Raw genomic sequence first — 16305 nt, forward strand, 5'->3', positions numbered from 1 at the left:
TTATCAAAGTGAAACGTTAACAAGTTTGTTAACAAACATAAAACCGAAATACAGGGGGCTGGGTAGCTGTGATTTTCCGAAGAATTTTGATATTTTTGTAACTTGCCGATTTTCAGTTAATATAATAATTTTCACTACAGTGTCTCAGTAGTGACAAGCTGTCGCCCTTGCCTGCATCAAACAATAGTACGATGCCACCTAATGACATTTCTACCTGCACACAGCCATGAAAATATACCTGGATTGTCTTCGCACTTGAAGGTTCACTATTTCATCCCTTTTAAAAGGGAAAGTTCTTGAGTTCATGACTCATTAGTGACCGTACGAATCTAAATCGTTTCAGTTCGAAATACTTGATTTAAGGTGGCTTGGGCGTTTGGTACCGTACAATGTGGGGGGCACTGTGGGGGCTATCTATCATGCGATCAGTCTTTATTTGAATTTTATTGATATACGCATATTATAATGTCATCTTAATAAAAAAGTAGAAAACGACCAAAAAAAGTGACAGAAACATATGATATGATATGATATGCCTCAGATAGTCGCAGCTATTGTGCAATATTTGCAGTTTTTCATTGAAATTTTTCACCAGTGACATCGTCAACCCCCCTTTATTATGGTACTAATCGATTCCTTTTATTTTAAGGCACTCGGATAACATTGATTTATAAAAGTTCGTGATTTTGTTCAAGAGTATTACCTCATTCTGTTGAGCCCTCCCATAAGACTACATGTTAAAATCACAACTTTTTAATAGCGTTTTTTTCGATAATTTCATCGTCAACCTTAGTATTTCTTTTTTACAAAGTGATCTAGTATATTTTCTTTCGATAATATCAAATTTTCAGAACTGCCTGTGATTTTTTTAAAAAGCGCCCAAGCCACCTTAATACGATATAGAAGTTTAGCGAAAAAATTCTAAATTTTTGAAAAACAAAGCACACCCGGTAATAAGCGTTGAACAAAGAAAAATTAATATTTTCAGATTTTCTGAATTCAACGTTTATTACCGGGCAGAATTGAAATACGCATAACTACCCAGTGGACACATGCGTTAAAGAACATCTTTAGAACGGCTTTAAAATGTCCTAAGTCAATCCATATAACGTTCCATAAACATACAATGTTCCACAGACGTTTTAAACACGTGTTTCGAACATAAAACGTTTTTAGAACATTATTTGGACTGACTTAGGACAGTTTTTAAAACGTTAAAATCACGTCTTTTAACTTGTACGTCCAAGAAACGATATTAGGACGTTCCAATTACGTTCAAAAATGGTGTGCCCATTGGGTACTTCCTCTAAAAACTATATATATTGATATACTGATTTGAAATGCATTTGGTCCATGAATACTTTTGAATTTAATTAACTTGAGACTATTGCAATTTTGCCTTCTTTTATTTGGAATGTATTTAGCTTAAAAAAACATCAATTGAAAATTGCATTATTTTGAACAATTCAAATATATAAGTCATCGAAAGTAATAAGATGAACGAAATTTGTTACTGCTAGTAATTTAATTAGTTTAATTTGCAACAAATCTTTCGCGAATAATGATTGAATGGTGCAATGTAATATAAATTGAAAAACTTCTTTATCTTATGCCTTGGTAAAGATTTAAACATTAATTAATGGTTATAAATATTACAGTTTAAAAAATGATTTTAAATTTATTTTTACTTTTTGTTTACACAGACCCGAGTTGAGGAAACTATTTTGAATGGAACATCAGGTTTTGAGATTCCCAAAAAAGATCTCATACGATTTGTTAAGGTAGGAATTTTATTTTAAAATGAACAAGTAAAAATATAGTTTAAATTTATAATTATTCACATCATTAAAACGTTTTTTTGTTTGTTTTCAGAGCGAAATAAACGTGGAGGAGTTCATTGAACAAGTTTCAAAAACAACTCAAGGCAGGATCCACCCTAAGATCTTATGCCTTCAATCGGAGGCTGGAGATAATTTTTTTTTAATTGCCGACGGCCACAAAATTGAAATAGCCGACAACAGATCTCCACTAGCAGCGTTTGACATACTTTTTAAAATGCATTATGTCATGAATGTTTGTTACGCGTATTCACTGAAGTTTTTTTTATAATTTCATAGAAGCATATTTGTATAAAGTGCCTAAGACAAAGGCAGAAAATTCAGTAACGACTTTAAATATTTTACTTTCTAATATCGAATAAATTATAAACTTTCATATTGTAACTTATTATATCATTAGTTTTTAAGTTCTTTTTTTACAGGTGTTCAATATACAGGGTAAAAATAGTTTGTATAAATATATGTAAATAAACGGAAATTATTTGTACATGAATCTTTGAATCGAAAATAATTTGTATGTAGATTATGCCTAAAGTACATAAGACATAAATAAGAACAGAAAAGTTATTTTAAGAAAAAATAGGCCTGTACTCTTATTACAGCAATTTAATTAAATTTTTTAACAATATATGGTATTCATTCTAAGATAAGGAAATACTGAATAATAAGCAACATAGCGTAAAAGATTCGAAAAAACTGCATTTTTCTCCACCTTCCCGATGAAAAGACGCAAGTGAGTGATTATTGATTGTTTGAATCATCGTAAAATATCTTAATCAAAAAAATGCTACTAATCAAATTCATTAATTGTGTCATAAATTGCAGAAAAGAATAACTTTTCACGGTTTACAGAAAAAAAATTGTTTGAACAAATAAAAATTGTTCATACAAATGAAAATTGTTTTAAAAATAGGTAAATATCTTGTAGACTAAAATATTGCTCGCAACATTCTTTAATTGTGTCCTTATTTCTAGAAAATAATTACTTTCCACGACTGGCTAGAAAAAAATTGTCTAACCAAATAATAATTGCTTAAACAATTTAAAATTATTTAAAAAGTACTTGGAATCTCTTCACAAATTGATTAAGAATGATTCTTTCTTTTTATTCCAAAAATACTGCCTCTTACATGAATTTGATAGAAAACTTTTATGGGCAAAAAAAGTCGTGCCAGTTTCTACTTAATTATGCTTGAGCACATTAGGATTTTTGGAGTCTCTGAATTCAAATCTGATCTGGGATTTGTAAAATTCAAAATGGAGAATCCAATGAGGCGGATATACATCATTTAAAAAGTGTGCATCTTGATACAATTGTTGACACTTAGGTTTTTTGGGTGGCTGATATCAAATTTGATGTTCGATTTCAAAATTCAAAATGGCGAATCTAATATGGCATTCATGAATTATTAAAAACTTTCGGGCCTCCATAAAATTGGTGATAAAATGCGAGCTTGGTTCATGGTTTCGCTGATTTCAAATCTGATGTTGGGTTTTTTAAAATGAAAATGGCGGAATTAATATGTTAGACATAAATTATAAAAAATTGTTGGACCTTGGTGAAATTGATGATACTTAGATTTTGGAGTCACTGTTTTTGCATGTGAAGTTAGATTTTTTAAATTCATTATGGCCGATTCAATATGGCGGGCATGAATAAATAAAAATCTTCAGATTTTGATAAAATGGGGGATACTTAGTTTTTCGGGGTCGCTTAATCCAAATCTGATGTTAGATTTAGAAAATTAAAAATGGCGGTTATGAAACTAAAAATGTAATACGTTCAACGTGGCATTACATTCAGCTCAAATCCAACATCAAATTTCGATCAATCGAACCCAAAAAATTTGGTCAGAAAACTGGAAAACTACAGAGAACAAACCTGAGTGTTGTCGGCAGATTTTGAATGTTAATTGTAATAATTCAATAGCATGGAGTGCCTACAAGCTCGCATCCTTCCTTTGCGTCAAACCTCCAATTGGAAAGTATTTCAAGGCAGTGAAAAAAACCTGAGTCAGCGAGATTCCCGAATGGTCACCCATCCCGAGACTAACCGCGTCCGTCCGTGTTTAACATTTGAGATCTCGATGAGTCGAGAATCACCACCCTGACACCGCCGTCGGTGACATGCATATTATATATTTATTGTATAATGCATGAAATATAATTTACGTATTATTCTGGCACAAATTTTATTGTAAATACTAAGCACCTGAGATGCAAGATATCTTATGAAAAATATGAAATCTCACGATGTCATAAAAGTTGCAGAACCGTCTTCTTCTCACATACGATTCTCTGCCTTGATATTAAAGAAAAGTGCATAATCGTATGGCGCATTACGCATGTTCAACGCGTAAATTTAACCCTCCCTCGTGGGATACCGCATTAAAATAACAATTATATCAACAGTGCCCGCATAAATACCACTGCAGCTTTCGAATACATGTGTATATATGTATTTTTCACCTGCAAGGAAAATCCGTAATTCTGATCACAGATCTCGGAAAGTCACGGGAAAAAATTATTGAATGAGGTCAGTAATCTTAGGAATAGGAAGAATTTAAATTCACGAAGGATGGTGTTCTTAAAAGCTGCTTTAATATAATTAGTTTTTCATAGACCTCTACAATAACAATTGCATATTTTGATATTTTTTAGATTTGTTTCAATTCATTAAAAAAAAATCTTTTTTTTCCTCATATTAATCTCATATATTACATACCTAAGCTAGAAATTAAAATAATTATTTATAAAATTTAAATGATTTTTGCTGCTATGCGTTTAAATTTCCATGAAATGAAATGTTTTCTGATTTCAGCAGAGAACTTTCAGGAACATAATGCTCTTTGAGAGAGGATGCAGAGGTTATGTTTCCTGTGGTCCTGCTACTAAGAAGGGCTCCACCCCGGATTCCGATGTTCTACATTCGAAATTGTACGTTATGTTTGTCTCATAATGAATCGCATGAGTACAATAGTAATCTGAATTTCCTTAATTTTCGAGACATCCGATTTACTTCTTACACGACTGAACCATAGGATATAAAATGATTTGGAATCCAACTCTATACCTATTTTCCTTTAATTCCTATCCCCTACTATTTTTATGCAAGGTATCCTATAAGCTCATTTTTTTCCTATTTTTTCTACAAACTTATCCACTTGATTCTATCCTATTCAAACATAAGTGCACGTTATTCCATAAATTTTTGTTTCGTTTTACTTACTACATTCATCTAATTTTTTATATTTCTATCCTATTCTATTATTTATTTATTTATTATTCTAAATATTTTTGTCCCATTCTAATCCAGTCCTGTCTTAATAAATCCCAAATCCTAACCGTCAATTTTAGTTAAAGTTTTTGCACCATCTACTGCAATTAATTTATATTGAATTATTTGATATAAGCGCTATACAATTTTATATACTTTTATAACGTTCTATTCTATTTTGCGATTTTATGTACCTTTTTAAGCTCTGTTTATATAAAAGGAAATCAGCCCATGAACTCATTATATAAAAAAAACCTCATATTTCTAAATTTGTAATGCAAAAGTGATGAAACAGAATAGAAAATGATAGAACTATTGAAAAAGGGAAAGTATAGAAACCACAAAACTGAATAGTAAAGGATAGCATTTTGGAAAAAGGAATATTATAACAATTTCAAAACGAAATAGGAAAAAAAGAAAATTTTGGGAAGGAGAATAGGAGAGTATAGAGCAAATAGGGATAAAGTTTAATTCAAAGGAAAGAACACACACTAAAAAGGATTTTAGCAGGATAAAAAAGTATTTAATGGGATGGAAAAGTATGAAATGCTTAAAAGTGCGATAGAATGAAAATTGATGAAGACGTATTGAAAAGGATAGAATTGTCTCTGAGAAAAAACAGCATAAGGTATAACTAACCTAATAAAACGGTTCATCAATTATGAAGAATTTGTAATATTAAAAAAAATTAACGGATCAGAAAAGAAAAGAAATATTAGTAAGGCGAATAGGGAATATAGAATAAAAAGTAATGAAACATTATATAAATGGATAGAATTGTATTAGAAATGAATGTGGCAAAAAAACTTGATGGGAAAACCATATAATTATTTGGAAAGAAAATACGACAAAAAAGTGATAAAACGGGGAAATGTACAAAAAGTGATCAAATTAATTAGAAACCAGCAGAATTTTTGAAAAGAATGGTAGTATGAAAATGATAAAACCAGATAGAAAAGGGTAAAGTGCTGAGAAAGGGAAAGCACAAAAAGTAATAACATGGCGCAGAAAAAGGAAAGTATTGTTAGAACGAGGAACAGGATATAGTGATAAAAAGCAAGGGAAATGTAACAGAATAAAAAATAATAAATGAAGATAGAACAGGATAATAAAGGATATAATTTACCGAAGATAAATTTAATAGAATAGAAATTGCTCACATTGTCAAAAAGAGGAATAGGGTAGAGTATAAGAAATTTAGAGGAAATGATACATAATTGGGTAATATTGCATTAAACAACTATACGCAAACACAACTGATCTTTATATTTGGATAAGAACAAAAAATTAGTACACAGATTTGCAGGAAAAAGTATTACTTTTATTACGATTTGTTTTTGTTAAATCCATTTAGTCTTAAAGCTAAATCTCAGTCTATTTTGTTTTAAAAGAAGACTGTGATATTATTTTTTTGTTTAAAACAAGACCTTTTTGTTCCAAATAAAGGCCGAAATTCTTAGTTAAAATAATTTTTCTGCACTTTGGTCGTTCATTGAACGCAAATTGTCTGTTTCTGTTCATCTTCTACTGTTACTGTCCCTTTTTTCTATATCCATTCCAGATATAAAATCATTTATTGTAATTCTCACGAATTAATTATTAAGAATTGCTGAATTCAAAATCAGAGCATTATTTTTCCTTCATAAAATGGTATTATCATGAAGTATGAAATGAAGCTGGTTTTCCCATACGAAATTATAATGTCGATTAAACTATTCGTATGCAGTTATTGCTGATGGGGAAGAACAATGTGTGTCTTCTCATATAGAGAATAGCTGGGCTTATTTCGAGTCTGATATTGACCCACTATTGAGATGCAGCATTCATTAGTAAAAAAGGACTAAAAAAAAGCCCTTATTGTAATTGTTTAAATAATTAAGATCACTTGATTTGTCCCGACAACGACTAAAACTAAATTAAGACCTGAAAATATTAGACGAAGAAACATTTGGGCTATCTTTTTTCTTTGTATACAATCAGAGTTTCGAAAAAATAAACGGCTTGTCGCTGGCATACTTCAAATTGATACATTGTACCACATGGGTAAAATATAGCGATATGGTAGATATATTACCTTATTTTGTCTTTTCAAAATTATCGCAACCTTCTCCAATTCAATAAAGGTTATTTCTGAAAATCGATTGAAAGCTTTGTAAGAATTCCCAATACGGTCAACAAATTACTATTCAAGTTGAGTATTTAATAAAAATTGAATCAGATAAGACTGTTGCAACTGTTGGTTCTCGCGCTCCGCGCTTGATGTTGTATTTATCTCGCGCTCGATTATGTATTTACCTAGCGCCACGCGCTCGGTCTTTATATTTTCGCACATTCTTGTGCAAACATTTTAAAATTAAGACTCAAAACATCCACCACTGTAATTTTGTAATTGTGAATTCTCTTTCGTTAAAAGAGAGTTTGAGCGCACCTAGGGCACGCGACTGATGGCAATCGCACTCCGCACTTAGTCTTTGCATTTCTTCCGCATTCGGGCACATACCTTTTAAAATCAAAGGTGAACGGAACGAAAACTGTAATTTTGTGATTTTAAACTCTCTTTTGTTAAAGCTCTTTTGGCTTTAACGAACAAATTCTCATCACGCATCTCGTGCTTCACACTCGATTTTGTCCAATATGTAAACTTTTTTACATTATACACAACACTTTTATATCAATTATAATACATTTTTGATGTAACTCTGCCTGGGGTGGCTTATTAAAAAATTGCAAAATATAGAGCAAATTGTATTTATCATGATTATTTTTGTATTTGTTTCTTATTTTGCTTTAAATTGTATTCGAAGCTGCTCTGAAACATGTATCATTTCAATAAATGTATATCATTACAATTCATAATATGCATAAAAATTGAATCATACTAATTCTTATCTCCTTGTTTTTATAATTTTTTATTTTTGATGTTGTTTTTTACGATTACGTTTCCAGGGCGCGCAATTTGAGCTGTTTCATTTTTTTCGTATCTTGCATAGTTTGACCAAAAAATGGAATTTTTGAATTTTTCATTATTTTTGGTGCGACCAAATTTGGAATATTAACCTTTCCGACCAAATTAAAAAAGTTGTTATCGTAGTCCTGTAGGGCTTTCAAAAAGCAAAGTTTTTCTTCTCTTCGCTTTTTTCATATCATACGTTGTTCGGCTTGAAATGTTCACTTTAGTTTGTTTTTTGGGATTTTGAAAATGCTCTAACTCTGATCATTTTCTTTTCATAGAAAAAAGTCATGAGGATAAATTGTTTCAGTTTCTGAGTACTATGAACAACCGCACATAGAATTTTTAAATCTTGAAAAAATGTAGTTTCAAAATTTTTTTGTACTATCAAATTTGGAATTTTCAACTTTTTGACCAAACTGAAAAAGTTGTTATCATAATCTTGTTGGGCTTTCAAAAAGCAACGTTTTTCTTATTTGACTTTTTTCATATCATGCGTTGTTTGGCTTAAAATTTTCATTTTATTTTTTTTTTTTATTTTGATAATGCTCTAACTCTGACAATTTTCTTTTTATAGAAAAAAGTCTGGAGGATAAATTGTTTAAGTCTTGAAGTACTATGATCAGCCGTGCATAGAATTTTTACATCTTGAAAAAATGTGGTTTCAAAATATTTTTGTACGATTAAATTTGGAATTTTCAACTTTTTGACCAAATTAAAAAAGTTGTTATTATAATCTTGTAGGGCTTTCAAAAAGCAATTTTTTTCTTATACAGAATTTTTTTCGTATTATGCGTTGTTTGGCCTAAATTGTTCATTTTAATTTGTTTTTTTTTTCTGGATTTTGAAAATGCTATAACTCTAGTAATTTTTGATTTTTCGAAAAAAGTTATTAGGATAAATTGTTAAATTTTTTGAATCCTATGAATACAGAGAATTTTTGAATTTTAAAAAAAGTGGTCTTAAAAATATTCAAAATGTGCCCACTTTTTGAATTTTCATCCAAAATGGCTGGCTAACGAACTTGACCTTGAGCTTAGGACACTAAACGAGTGTACGAAAGGGCAATCTAATAGATTACTTTTTTCAAAAGTTAACGTGTTCACAGACAGACAGACAGGAAGACATACAGATAAACAAACATACAGGCGAGATGAATTCATCATCGAGCGCGAAGCGCGAGAATCAATAAACGCGCGCCACAGGCGCGTTCAAACTTGCTAGCCGCGCACACAGAGCACTATAAGAAAATGCCCGCGAGGCGGGCATATTTTTGTTTACCATATATTTTTTTAAATGAAATTTTATAACAAACTTCTAGATGCGTTGTTTGGCTTCAAATGTTCATTTTAGTTTGTCTTTTTGGATTTTGAAAATAATCTAACTCTAATGATTTTCTTTTTGTAGAAAAAGTCATTAGGATAAATTGTTTGGGATTCTAAGTACTATGAATAACCATTCATAGAATTTTAAAATCTTTAAAAAATGTGGTCTTAAAAATTTTGAAAACGTGCTCACTTTTTGAATTTTGATCCAAAATAGCTGGTTCACGAACTTGTTCTTTCTTTCTAAGCCTTAAAAATGTATGCCAAAGCAGAATCTAATCTGATCAATTTTTTGAAACTTATCGTGCCTACAGGATACAGACTACAGACAGACAAACACCTTTGTAAAAATTGTTTTTTCTGACTCAGTGGGTCTCAAAACGTGAAGATTTTATGAAAACCGCCAAAGTGAAATTTTACATAAAACCAATACCTTCTCATTAGATGAGAATGTAAAAAGTGTTCAAAATGATACCGAAATCAATATCATTTTACATGCAACGAAAAAGATACCGAATTTAAGAGCATTTTGATCGGCCTAAGAGAATGATAGACTTTTGAGATGATAATGATCTGATTCAGGATCAGGTATGAAGTCAAGCCAAGATGGCTGACGTTCTTACAATACTTTAGCTCTTATTCAAGCTTTTTGTGGTTTCTGATCGAGCAGTGTACTTGAAAAGTTGAAAAAATAACGAAATCTGTTATTAGACAATATCAGCTGTTAAGTGTAGTTGTCACTTGCAGGCGGTTAGATATAATTTTTAGGTTATGTCCTTATGACACGGGCACCAATAATTGGCGGCCATGTTGTTTAGTCTGACAAATGAACCAAAAAATGAGATCAAATTGATCCGAATGGAAAATCATTATGATCTCGAGAGTCAAATGATCGCTGAAGCAAAATGCTCTGCAACAAAATTGATCCCTTTCTTTACTGTGTATAAAAAAGTCATCTTCATAAAATCCTCATCAGGACGAATCTCTTCACCTCAAATTGAAGAAGTGTTGAAGGAAATCTTGAACAAATAATAATGATAGATAACCATTCGGGTAACCAGATCTGATTTGGGTAACACAGGACAACCGGGCATTAAGAAAGATGACAAAACAGGACATGCACCTTTAAAAAAGAGAAAAAGTAAAAGAAAAAGGATCAATATTGTAGCAGAACATTTTGTTTCAACGATAATTCGACTTTCGAGATCATAATGATCTCTTCATTCGGATCAAGTTGATCTTATTTTTTGGTTCATTTGTCACACGAGACAAAATGGCCGCCCATTCTTGGCGCCGGTGTCATGGCGACATAACCAAAAATTTCATTTAACCGTGCATGCAAGTAACAACTGCACTTAACAGATGATAATTTCTAATATCAGATTTCGTTATTTTGTTTAACTTTTGAAGTATTCTGCACGATCAGAAACCATAAAAAGCTTGCATATGAGCTAAAGTACTCTATGAAAGTCAGCCACCTCCGGCTAATCAAAATGCTCTTGATTTCGATATCATTTTGAAAACTTTTTTTACTGTGTTCAAGATCATTTCCTGAAATAAAAAGGAAAGTTTCTCTACTTTGTTCTTAAACAAGACAACAAGAAAAAATGAGAGTAAAAACCTATTTAACAGATTTTCGAATATTATGTTATATCAAAAGACCGGACTATGTTACCCCGAAGGATGTTGGTGTCCCAAAAACGAATCCGTAGTCTAAATTTTTTATATACGTCAGGTTTTTGAAATATTCTAACATGAAAGTTCAAACATTGCGATTTTTAGCCAGATTTGAGGCGATAAAACATGATCAACATTTTTTTATTCTAAAAACTGCTAACGCCATCGTTTACTACTCCTTTTGATCTTCTATTTCCATTTTTAATCATCCCGAATCGATTTTTTTTCTCTGAGATATCGCACATTAACGTTTCGTCGCTTTGGTCGCCTTCTTTGCTGGTTTTTCATTTTGAAACTGAAATGGTTAGTGTATCATATCTCGGAGAAAAAAATCGGTTCGGGATGATCGAAAATGGAAATGGGAGATAAAAATGGGTAGTGAACGATGGCCTTAGCAGCTTTAGAAAAAAATTGCTGATAGTGTTATATTGCTTACATGATATTTTTACACTTTCAGTTTAGGATATCTGAAAAACCTGACGTAGAGGAAAAATTTGGATAACGGATTCAGTTTTAGGATACCAAAATCCTACGGGGCCACATGGTCCGGTCTTTAGGTACAAAAATATGTTATTTTTGTCAGCCTGTGTAATCTTTAAAACATGAAAATATAATAATATTTTTCACTTGGCTACAAATTTAAAGAAAACCATTAGATGTTAATCGGGCTCAATGCACTTTGAGTGAAAAGAATTAAAAAATCCTAGTTTCAGAAACCTGGACAAAGTCCAAAATTCTGTAGTACAAAAGTCGCCTGCCTGGAAAGGAGGACATGTCCGAGAAAATTCGGACGGATGATCACCCTAGGTACCATATGCCACATACGTGATCAAAATCCTCTCTCGATTCATTATACAACCCGGAAGTATTGACCGTGATTTGGAGCATTGTTATCCCCTGATTACAATTGCTCTGGGGAAACAAATTGTGGTCAGATGAAAACGTAACGGAACAACGTGTCAGAGGAAATCCAAAAAATAAATCCTCATCCTCTCGGGCGCCGCCGAGCCTTTCCGGACGTAATTCTGCTTAATCGAAGGAGGATGTGGAGTCGGTTAAACCGAAGTCAGTCAGTTTCATTTGAACGTCAGCTGCCCGGATGTCTCCCCCATCTGTGGGACTCGTGTTGCAGGGAACAGAGGCACCCATGTGAGACACCTTCTCCTCTGTGCTCACTCACTCGTCTGCTCGCTCAGGTGGACCTACAGACGCACGTGCACACGCGAACACGAACGTAGGCTTAATACCAAGGCATCTATGAGTATTCGCATCTGGATAAGCGAGCACACGCTCAAACTACTCGCTAGTTAGCCAAGCTTACCGGTAATCGCTAAAAGTCACTTAAGACTGCGTTGACTCGAATCTTAAGCGTGACTGCACGCTGAAAAAGGTATGAATCCATCCTATGGGAAGCAACATTTTTTTAGATAGGTGCAACATCCTACATGTACAAAGTGAAAGATGTTTAACTGTTCAGCAAATCTGGGATGAGTTGGTTGTTCTATAGATGTGATGATGTATCTGGTATTTCGAAAGTTAATCTGAAGGCTAGGAATTAACGGTTAAATCCGAACAATAAAATTGATGCCAAGGATGGATCCTTGGATAGATGGTCCTGAAAAATGCTGGCAACAGATTACTAGTTGTTGACAAGTTTGATTTTGAATTATATTCTTCCTCATCAGACTAAACTCTCAAATATCATTTGCCACCCTCTCTCTATCAATGCAGTAAATAAATGCAGTAGTACATATAGCAGCCAATTGTTGAAAACATTTTTTCTTATATTCTTGTATAATATTCATTGATAAAGATGTACAACTTCGACGACTTCTAATTAACTGCAGACAAATTTGGATTTCTTCTAAGTATAATTTGAAGATGTTTTATGTTGATCTTAGATCGTTAACAGAGTTTAGAGTTAGATATAACCGATCATCAAAGGATATTTAAAAGTTGTAGAAATTAAATCTACAATTCTTTTATAATTATAGAATATTTGTTCGCTGCTAATTTGCAAAGATTAGCTTTGGACCTTTTTTAATATAGATGCGTTAAAATAAAATATATTTAATATTCATTACAGATAGAGCAACCTATAAATAATATTCTAATCCTGTTGAATTGAAATTCTGCTTTAATTGAAAGCATAATTTTCTAAAAAAAATGTATGTACCATTGTATATACATAAAAGGTGATTCTTTGTCCTGTAATAAATAGAGACAGTGAAATATATTATTGTAAGTATAAAGAACGTGAGGAAAACGTTCGAAGTAAATTGGAAATTGATTCTCATAGTGATAATACTAAAATGAAGAATCTACTTCTATGTTAATTTTCTGATATCTGTGGTATAAAAGCGGCAACATTTGACACGTGTGTAGATGTAAAGGTAAAAAGTCTCTTCTCCTGACCTTCAATCGAAACTACATATATTAAATTTCACACCGAGCTCGGTGAGAACCAGAGACTGAAACCTGTGCTCGTAAGCGATGCTATTAATGAAAATGGAAGGACCCAGGCGATGGTAAGATTCAAATGATCCGTATCTATATTACAACGTGTAAGCATGAATAACGAAACCTGCACGGAAGTGGGATAGAGAGAGAGATAATTTTCACTAACTAAGAACAAGGGCGTCTGCAATCTTCAAAAGTGGCGCCGAAACAAGGCTAGGGTGGAGGCAGTGGCAGCCCTCATCCCCATTTTGGTTGTGGAGACAACCAATGTCATTATTTCCCACAAAAATCTGAATATAACTATGTCTGCCATATACAACAGAAAGAGACCCCCCCCCCCAATTCTGTTTTGACGCTGCTGATCTTCATTTTTGTTTTTTTAAATTAGATTATTACAAAATTATTGAATAGGGTAAATACATTTTATTATAGAATAGGATTTCGCGTCAATTTTTAAATGCAAAAGAGTGGAGAATAAATACCTATCCCAAATTTTTGGTATGAACATTTTTGGTAAGGTATGTTGTATGCTATAGTGAGACTTATTCATATTTCAAAGAATTTTATCCACTTCTATGCTGTTTTATCAGTGTGTGTCTTTCGTTACGTATGTCGTTTCTAGCCATTTTAGTTAGATATTATCACTTGTCTCCTTATATTATCTGCCCTGAATTACTTTCCGCAAATCATATATCCTATATTTGATCTCGCTTTATTAGTTTTTATTCTAATCATTCTTTCAATAGTGACTTCATTTTGAATATAAACGTTACGTATTAATTAAAATTGAAATTAATTCCAAAATAAAATGACTCACGTAATTGATTAGAAGAAATTAATTAGAACAAATATGAATAGAATATAATAAGACTAAAATGAACATACAGTACCCTCCCACTCTTCACGAAAGACTGAGACTGGGTTTGGCGTAAGGCGAGTTCCCCACAAGATCAAAAATCTTTCTCCCCTTGCGCTTCATCCTCATATCTGATTGCAACAAAAAATCAAATCTATTCAAAAAATTTAATATCAAAATTTGACAGTTGGGGAACCAAGTACCAAAGAAAATTAAAGGATTATTATGTTATAATTTTGCATAAGATTCCTAAAAAACGTTATCATTTATTACCATTTTCGTTCAAAGAAAATTAAAATTTTGAGAACTCTGAACTTGATGGCCATGTAAATGTTTTCATATAAAACAATTTGTGTTAAATTTGTATTTGCCCAGAATTGATAGCCATTCATAATTGAAACTATCTTATTAAATAGAATACGTCGAATGTCAACATCTTTTGGAAAGTCGGGAGTGGGATCAAAACGAGTAGGGGACTTCGCGATGAATGGTAGTGCGATAAGTGGGAGGGTACTGTAAAGAAATATATTTAAAATAAAGTAGAGCTGAAATAGATGTAATTATATAAGGTAATAAGATAAATTAAAATACCACTGCCAACATGGATAAAAATATTTGGTCTTGATTCTATCTTATCTAAGAACTAATCCAGGACAATTTCAAGTTATTATGTATATGTCTAGCTCACGAGACGGAACCAGACTATTTTTTATATCTTAAAACGAATACTTTCAACTTAGAGACAAAAATTGATATATTGAGACAAGATTTCTCATCAGACTTGGATCTAGATGCAGGTATGAAGGAATGAAAAGCTGACTCGAATTCAAGCTCAACTCATGTAAATCCAATTTGCATCCAAATTATTCCAAGCGCATGTATTCATATTGTAGAGATTCGATGAATTCAAAATCAAATGATGTAAATTCAAGATGAATTTATACGAATTCAAGATAAACTCACGAAAATTCAAGCGACTTTAAGATGAATTTATGAGAATTTAAGATAAATAATTCGAATAGAATTCAAGATGAACTCACGTCAATTCAAGATAAATTTACTTGCATTTAAGATGAATTCATGTAACTTCAAGATCTGTTCATATTAATTCAATATGAATTCATACAAATTTATGATTAATTCACGCGAAGTCAGATTTATGCATGCTACTTCAATATAAATTCACGTGCATTTAAGATGAATTCAATCGAGTTTAAGATAAATCTATGCAAATGCAAGTTTGATATATGTGAATCAAATTGAATAAATTATTATTCAGATGAAAAGTATTTTACTTATAATTTCGAACTTATCAGTATAAATACAAATTTTTATATATTTTATATAGAGGGCACGAGTTTCGTTTTTAATCACAGTCATTACGAATTACCACTTTGTCAACAGGAGCAGTACATCTAACTTTTTTGACAAGATAACTAGCTAGATGTGGTTAATGAGGCATAGTTTTGCTAAAGCAATCACTTTCTCCTGATTTTATATCTTTGTTCGCGTGACATTTTCAATTGTTTCTAATCCAGTCTTATGGGTGGCATAATTACATATTTAAAATGCATCTCGAAGCCTTGCAAATCTTGCAATATATTCCTCAATCTTGGTATAAAATTACAAAGTCCTCTTAACATTTCTCTTAATAAAACCATTAATTTTTCTCCCCTCACCTCCCATTCCCCAGATACTGTCGTATTTCACCTGGGCGAAGCTTTTTATCTGGCTTCGTGGAAATGCTCTCATATGACACTCGGCGACAGTCCGGGATTGGTACCGCGACATAAACGTGGATCGAGTGTCTAAATAGTGGATTATTTAGTGAAGGTAAGCGCATATACGAGCGCTGATGAGCATGAGTGGCGAAGATGAAGAAATGTGCGTACTTCGCGGCAACCAACCGTAACTTCAGCAAC

General features: G+C 32.1%; 1 long non-coding RNA gene across 1 annotated transcript in view; it reads left to right on the plus strand.

Moving 5' to 3' along the window:
- Window positions 1–2252, plus strand: part of LOC117169644 — a 29110-nt gene extending 26858 nt beyond the window's left edge. Inside the window, exons 3-4 of the long non-coding RNA XR_004466694.1 lie at window positions 1704–1781; window positions 1873–2252. This is a non-coding gene — a long non-coding RNA (uncharacterized LOC117169644). The remainder of the gene's footprint in view (window positions 1–1703; window positions 1782–1872) is intronic.
- The last annotated feature ends 14053 nt before the right edge of the window (window positions 2253–16305 follow it).

This window comes from Belonocnema kinseyi, chromosome 3 (genome assembly GCF_010883055.1).
Source record: "Belonocnema kinseyi isolate 2016_QV_RU_SX_M_011 chromosome 3, B_treatae_v1, whole genome shotgun sequence".
Taxonomy (NCBI): Eukaryota; Metazoa; Arthropoda; class Insecta; order Hymenoptera; family Cynipidae; genus Belonocnema; species Belonocnema kinseyi.